At 53.3% G+C, this 6,879-nt stretch overlaps 1 non-coding gene across 1 annotated transcript; it reads left to right on the top strand.

Moving 5' to 3' along the window:
• The first annotated feature begins 1,371 nt into the window (after positions 1–1,371).
• LOC123355006 lies at positions 1,372–1,511 on the top strand. The gene has a single exon (XR_006575001.1). It is a non-coding gene; the product is annotated as a U4 spliceosomal RNA (small nuclear RNA).
• Positions 1,512–6,879: the final 5,368 nt, after the last annotated feature.

The following is a 6,879-nucleotide window of genomic DNA, read 5'->3' as shown; positions in this document are numbered from 1 at the left end:
GGCCAAGACTATAACAGGGTTCAAAAAAAAGAACTAGATAAATGAACAGAGGACAGGTCCATCAAGGGCTATTAGCCAGGGTGGGCAGGGATGGTGCCTGTAGCCTCTGTTTGCCAGAAGCTGGGAATGGGCGGCAGGGGATGGATCACTTGATGATTCCCTGCTCTGCTCATTCCCTCTGGGGCCCCTGGCACTGGCCGCTGGCAGAAGACAGGAGGACACTGGGCTAGATGGACTTTGCGTCTGAACCAGTCTGGCCGTTCTTATGTCTCCCTTGGAGCAGCAGCGACACCCAGTGGGCAGTCAGAGTAATGCACAGAAGGTGGCTCCGTTGGCGCAGCAGTGACACCTCATGGTCATTCAGGGTAATGCACAGAAGGTGTTTCCCTTGATACAACATTGACACCCAGTGGCCAGGTGGCGTAATGCACAGCGTGTGTCGGCCTTCTAGGAGCAGTGACACCCAGGGACCGGTCACGGTAATGCAGAGATTGTGTTTCCCTTGGAGCAGCAGTGACACCCAGTGACCAGCAGGGGTGGCATCAGACTCTTCTCATTTGGTGGGGGACTGAGATGGGCTAGACAAAAAAAATTGGGGGGCAGGCTCCATCCTTTATGGGAGCAATACAACCTTTATTAAAATAAAATAGTAAACAGGGTTTACTTTAATAATCTAAATCTGTCCAAATTTTAATACTATGAGCTCAGATCAAGTGAGAGTAGTCTCTTGGTCTATCCAAGGACATGATCAAGTGTCTTGATGTTTTTGGTCTTTTGGCCTCGAGATGAAAACCTTGTCTGAGTCTTTGGAACCTTGAGATAAAAATATTTAAATCCAAAGTTCTTAAAGATCCCATCAACAACAAAAACCTAAATGAAAAATTGAAACAAAAAACAATGCTTAATTTAAAACCCAAACATTAAGAAAAACTTTGTTTTTAAAAATAAAAACTAACAAATGCCATAAATTAATAATTTCAACATTTTATCAAAAAGGTGTGCTACAGCAGGATGAGAAAATAACATAAAATAAATAAGCCTGACCACTAAAACCTCCCATAAAGGAATCACATCCTTGAATACTGGCCAAATCTGTATAAAATATGCAGAACTATGTCAAAACTGGTGTTGCAGGTCAGCCATTCGAATCCAGAAAATGTCAATTAAAAGCTCCATTCCAATTAAAAAAAACAAAACAACCCAATAAACCAAAACAGTCACAGCCTGAAACAAACCTACACAGAAGCAAAATTAAACCTGTGCCAACATTGGAACAAACTATGTAAATTTCTAATTCTAACTTCTTGTTTCTCCCAGGAGGAAAGTATTTTGCATCTCAGTAACCAGGCTGTCACTGCAGCTTTCCTTTCACTAAATAAGAAGTGGCAGTATCATAGCCAATGAGGTTAATCCGAGGCGTGATTATTGCTAGTTGAAAACTTTTCCCAATGCCCTCAGTTTTCTCTATGAGAAATTGAAATTGTATCTTTGCACTAATATCCCAAATGTGCAAGTCCATCCTCTCAGAGCAGCCCCACACCCTGAGCCCAGGGGAGAATCTCAACTGGTTTGTGCATTTGTAACCCTGGGGCCTGAAGCTGATGAGAGAAAGGGAAGTGAGTGATCTTGGAGGTTTCCGATACCACCTGCTGGGAGCAGAGGGAATTGACTGAACAACGTCCTGGCTAATTTTCACCTTGTTCTCTGCCAGCAGGCTCCACTGGAGAGCTCGGGAGTGACTTGACCATGGCAGCACCCTATGTACATTTTGGAGCCATTGGGGTGAAATGTGAGTACTTTTGGGGTTGGGACCCACATGAGAAGGGATGTGCACAAACTGGAGAGAGTCCAGCAGAGGGCAATAAAAATGATTAGGGGACTGGGGCACATGACTTAAGAGGACCTACAGGCCATATCCTGTATGTTAAGCTAAGGCAAAGTTAGCATCTCTATAGTGTGACCTTTTACTCAGAAAGGAAAATTGACCTTTATCTTGTTAATTACAGAGAGAAGTACCCACGCCTGTCTAAGACCTTTACCTAGACCAATCGACAATGGAAAATGGCATAAGGGGTTTTTCAGTGTTGTACCCACAGAATTAACATGTACACCACAAGGGAACTTATGTGCATATGTACATGTCATCAACACGCACAAACATACTAGCCTATGAAGTAAGCGTACCCTAACGTTTTGTGGGTAAGGAATGAAATTTGGGCATAGGAGGAAGGATTTCCGGCACTTGTGCCCTATAAAAGAGGTAACCCACCTCGCTAGAGCATGTCGCTCTATCATTCTGACTTACTTCCTCCACTCTCTCTATCTACTATCAGTAGGCTGTACTTGTTCTTAAACTTTAAGTTTCAAAGTAACTCGGCTAAGCTCGGTTTCCCTAAGTTTTTATTCTTTGTTTATTAGGATTTGATTTTAAGTTTATCTTATTCAAGTAAACCCAAAGTAACATTAGCTTTTTCTAAGCACTGCATCTTTCACTTAAGAATTGAGAAACCTGAACTGCAAGGCTGGTTCTGTGTCTCTTACCACCAGGTTATCAAGGAAGGGTGTGAGTATATTAACCAAAACTTTGTTGCATATAATGCCATATGTATCTTTTGAATAGCAGTAATGCAACTGTAACTTTATAACTCAATTAAATTAAATAAAATGTAAGCTAATAAATTAAATTTTCATCATATTTTCCAAATTAATATTATTAGTACACCCTAAATCAGGCTACATGGGACAGAGAGTTGGAGTGCAGGGGGATGAGAGCACTGGTTCTGGGGGTGCAGGCTTTGGGGTGGGGTTGGAATGAGAGGTTCAGGGTGCAGTAGAGGGCTCAACGTTAGGGCAGAGAATTGGGCTGTGAGGGCTCTGGAACAAGGCCAGGAAAAAGAGAATTGAGGCATCAAGGTTCCCTGCTGCAGCTCCGCAGACTGGAGCCTGCCCCTCCTGTGCAGGGCCAGCTCCAGCTTTTCTGCTGCCCCAAGCAGGAGGGGGGGAAAAGGACAAGCTGTGGCTCTTCGGCGGCAGCTCAACCACACTGCTGCTTCTGCGGCAGTTCGGCGGCGAGTCCTCCCCCCCTTCCTCTTTGGCAGCAATTCGGCGGCAGCTCAAAGACTAAGACAGGGAATGAGGGACCCGCCGCCGAATTTCCGCCAAAGACCCAGCCGTGCTGCCCCGATACCGGATGGGCCGCCCCTTTGAATTGGCCGCTCCAAGCACCTGCTTGCTACACTGGTGCCTGGAGCCAGCCCTGCTCCCGTGACAAGCAGGGGCTGGTGCAGAGCATGGCAGGGCAGGGAGATGACATCTCCCCTAAGGGCGGGGCCTTTTCACAGCAAGGGCAGCACCTCCCCGCAGGAGCACAGACCCCACCTACTCCTCCTGCTTTCTCCTGACACCTGCACCACCCTTCCCAGCACCGCCTCATGGCAGCATCTGCTGCCGGACTCGCACCAGAAATGGGAAGTCTAGGCTGGGCCTGGCAGCAGCTGTCAGGAAATGGAAGCAGGAGACACGACCACTCCCATGGTGCTGTGGGGCCTGTCCTGGCTGGTGGGAGATGGAGGTAGTGGACACTACCACTCCCATGATGCCGTAGGGTTTTCAGGTGGGGTGCCCCCCTCCCAGGGTTGGGCTCCAGGGGAGGTTTGGCAGCTTAAAGGACTGGGGGGGGGGGGGTTGCTTGGAGGAGGTTTGAGGACCAACAGCGAAGGGGAAGTTGGACACTGGCCAGAATACCAGGGAGACAAGGCAGGTGAGGTGATACCTGTTACTGGACCAGCTTTGGAGCCACACAGGGTCTTCTTCATGCAGGGGAAAGGTGCTCAGAGCATCACAGTTCAATAGAAGGTGGAACGCTCTGCCCCGAACACCAGACATTCCCCTACTTCCTGGAACGGGGGGACCTGTCCCCATTGTCCTGTAAACAGCCCCACCATGTAACCCAGAGGTGGCTGCATCTTAGCACCAAGACACTGTGAAAGTAGAATGAATTATATTACAAAAATAGATAGGATTAAAGAAATGCTGTCTGTACCTTTAAGGAAAATCGCTGGAATGCTGGAGTCCAGGTGTCAGGAATACAGACATTAACATAGAACAATTGCACCGTTTAAGGGCAATTGGTGAAGCATTAGCCTTAGATCGATAGGAGTTAGTAAGGAAGTAGGATATGCATGCTATGCCCCAGGTGAATTTTGCTGTTTTTCTCTCTTTGTCCCTTTGTTTGATTCCCGCTCTTTTATCTGTATAAATAAGACTGTTTGGGTCTTGCATGGCCACTCACATTATCTGAGTGTTATTGGCGGAGCGCTGCGCTAATAAAAACAGAGTGGTCTGACAAATTGTGAGTCTTGATTCTAACTTTGACAGAAGCCAATGCAAGGCAAACACAGACCAAAACAAGCTGTACACGCACACTGGGCTTGGGGTTAAGGGGAGAGACAAGAATTCAAACAAGTTGGGTTCAGTTCCCGGTTCTGCCCCAAATTCTCCATGCAAACTTGAGCAAATCACTTCAGCTCTCGGAGCTTCAGTTTCCCCATCTGTAAAATGGAGACTCGCCTCCCACCGTTGGCCTATTTAGCCTCTGAGCTTTTTGTGGCAAGGCCTCTCTGTCCCTGTGGGCACGTCTACACTGCAGTCAGACACCGGCGGCTGGCCCGTGCCCGCTGACTTGGGCGCACACGGCTCAGGCTGTGGGGCTGTTTAATGGTGGTGTCCATGTTCCGGCTGGGGCTGCAGCCCAAGGTCTGGCACCCTCCCACCTCGCAGGGTCCTACAGCCTGGCCCCAGCCCAGCCCAGCCATCTACACTGCAATTAACCAACCCCTTTGCCTGAGCCCTGTGAGCCTGAGGCAGCTGCCATGGGCCAGCTGGGGGGGGGGGGGGGGTTAACGGCACAGTAGAGATACCCTGGGTGTCTGTTCAGCACCTGTCAGAATGGGGACCCTGACCTTGGTCAGTGTCTGTGCAGAGCCCTGCACAACAGGGGGCCTGATCTCAGTCAGGGTCTCTGCAACTCCCGGCATTACAGGATCCCGGATTTTGTTTAGGGCCCCTGCAGCGCCTGGCAAAATGTGGGGCCAGGATCTCTATCAGGGTCTGTGCAGTGCACAGTACAGTGGTGGGACGTGATCTGGGTTGGGGTCAGTGCAATGCCAGACCCAACGGGGACATACATCTCAGTCGAGGTCTCTGAAGTGCCCAGCACAATGGATGAAGCAGTTTGGGCCATAGTCGTGCACTGCCTGGCACAAAGGGGGCCATGATCTCGGTCCAGGTCTCAGTTTTACCTGGCACAACAGTGGGGTCTGATCTCACCTGGGGTCTCTGCAGCGCCTGGCAGATCAGGGCCCAGATCTCAGTTGGGGTCTCTGCAGCACCTGGCAGAACAGGGCCATGCTCAGTGTGATAAGCGCCCTGATCTCAGTCACACACCTGGAGAGAAAAGCGGGAAGATTTTCGAGGAGTGAGGCTGGAGTCAGAAGGTCGCTGGCTGTGACTGAGAAAGTCACTGGCTGTGGGGTCTGGGAATGTGACTGGGGGGGGGGAGGGAGCTGCTGGGTTGGGCAGGGTGGGGGAGAGGGGAGTAGCTGGACTAGGAAACCTGGGGCTGGGCCGTCTCCATGGGGGACACTTGCTCCTCCCCCCGCTTCCTGGGCCTTCCCAGGCCCCGTTGCCAGCAGAGAGTGGCCCCCACCCCAGCCCAGCGGTGTCCCTGTCTCAGGGCCCCCCCAGCCTCTGCCCATTCACCCTCTGCCCAGCTCAGGAATCACTGGGGGGAACCATTTCCCACCCGCACAAGGACAAATCCCTGCAGGGAAAATGGGGGGAAACCCCCCAAACCCGAGCTCTGAACTGGCCACTGGCGAAGGGGAGAGAAAATGGGGCACAATCGGGGGGGGGGGACAGGGAACTTCTCAGGGGTTGGGGGAGGGGGGGTCACCCTGGGGGCTGCTCGTGGCTCTCTAGGGAGAAAGGGGGCAGGGGGTCCCCACGGGGGGGGCAGCGGTAAATCCGAGGGGATCTCAGCCCCCCCCCTTTCTCTCCCCGCTCCTCGGGGGTCACCGGCTCCCCCCCCCGCCATGTCCGGGCTGCACCGACACTTCCCCCGCCCCGCCCCGCCCCAGACCCTCCCGCCCGGTCTCACCCGGGCTCGCTCCGGTACCTGGAGGCTGCAGCTCCGCAGCGAAGGCGGGACTGGGCCGGGCCAGAGCCCCAGCGGCACAAACCTTCTCCGGCCCGGGAGAGGCACCAACGGCCCCGCACGAGGCAGGCAGAACCGCAGTGCCCCGCGCTCCCGTTCCGGCTCCACCTTCCTCGATGACGTCACTTCCGCTCCAGGGAGAGTCCGGAACTACATCTCCCAGCCTGCCCCGGGGCGCGTCCGCCCTCTCTAGCCCGGGTGAGGAAGGGGTCAGCAGCTGGAACTGCGCATGCTCCGTGCGAGCCCCGCTGGGGGTGGGAGAACAAAGCTGCTGCTGCTGCCGCCGCCTCCGTGTGAGCCGGTGAGTGAGAGACCCGGGGGGGGGGGGGGGGGAAGGGAACATGACTCTGCCCCGGGGAACCTGGGAGAAGCCTCGGAGCCGCCTCGGCCCCAGGAGCTGCAGCAGGATCCGCCCCGGCCCCGCTGGGATGGGGGGGGCCGAGCCTGGGCCCCGGGGTCCCTGTGCGGGGGGAGAAGCCGGACTTGCGGGGGGGGCGGGGAGTTAATTGGCTCCTGTCCCTGTTTGTGCCTCTCGCCCCCGGTACAAATTCTCTCCGGTTCTGCCCCGGGGTCTCGCTCGGGCTGTAACATCCGGGGAGATTCGCCCCCCCCCCCATGATCCGCTCTCTCGACTCCCCTGTTCCCCCCCCCCCATGAGTCTCTCC

Source organism: Mauremys mutica, chromosome 22 (genome assembly GCF_020497125.1).
Source record: "Mauremys mutica isolate MM-2020 ecotype Southern chromosome 22, ASM2049712v1, whole genome shotgun sequence".
Classification (NCBI taxonomy): domain Eukaryota; kingdom Metazoa; phylum Chordata; order Testudines; family Geoemydidae; genus Mauremys; species Mauremys mutica.
This window is presented reverse-complemented; position numbering and strand designations above follow the sequence as displayed.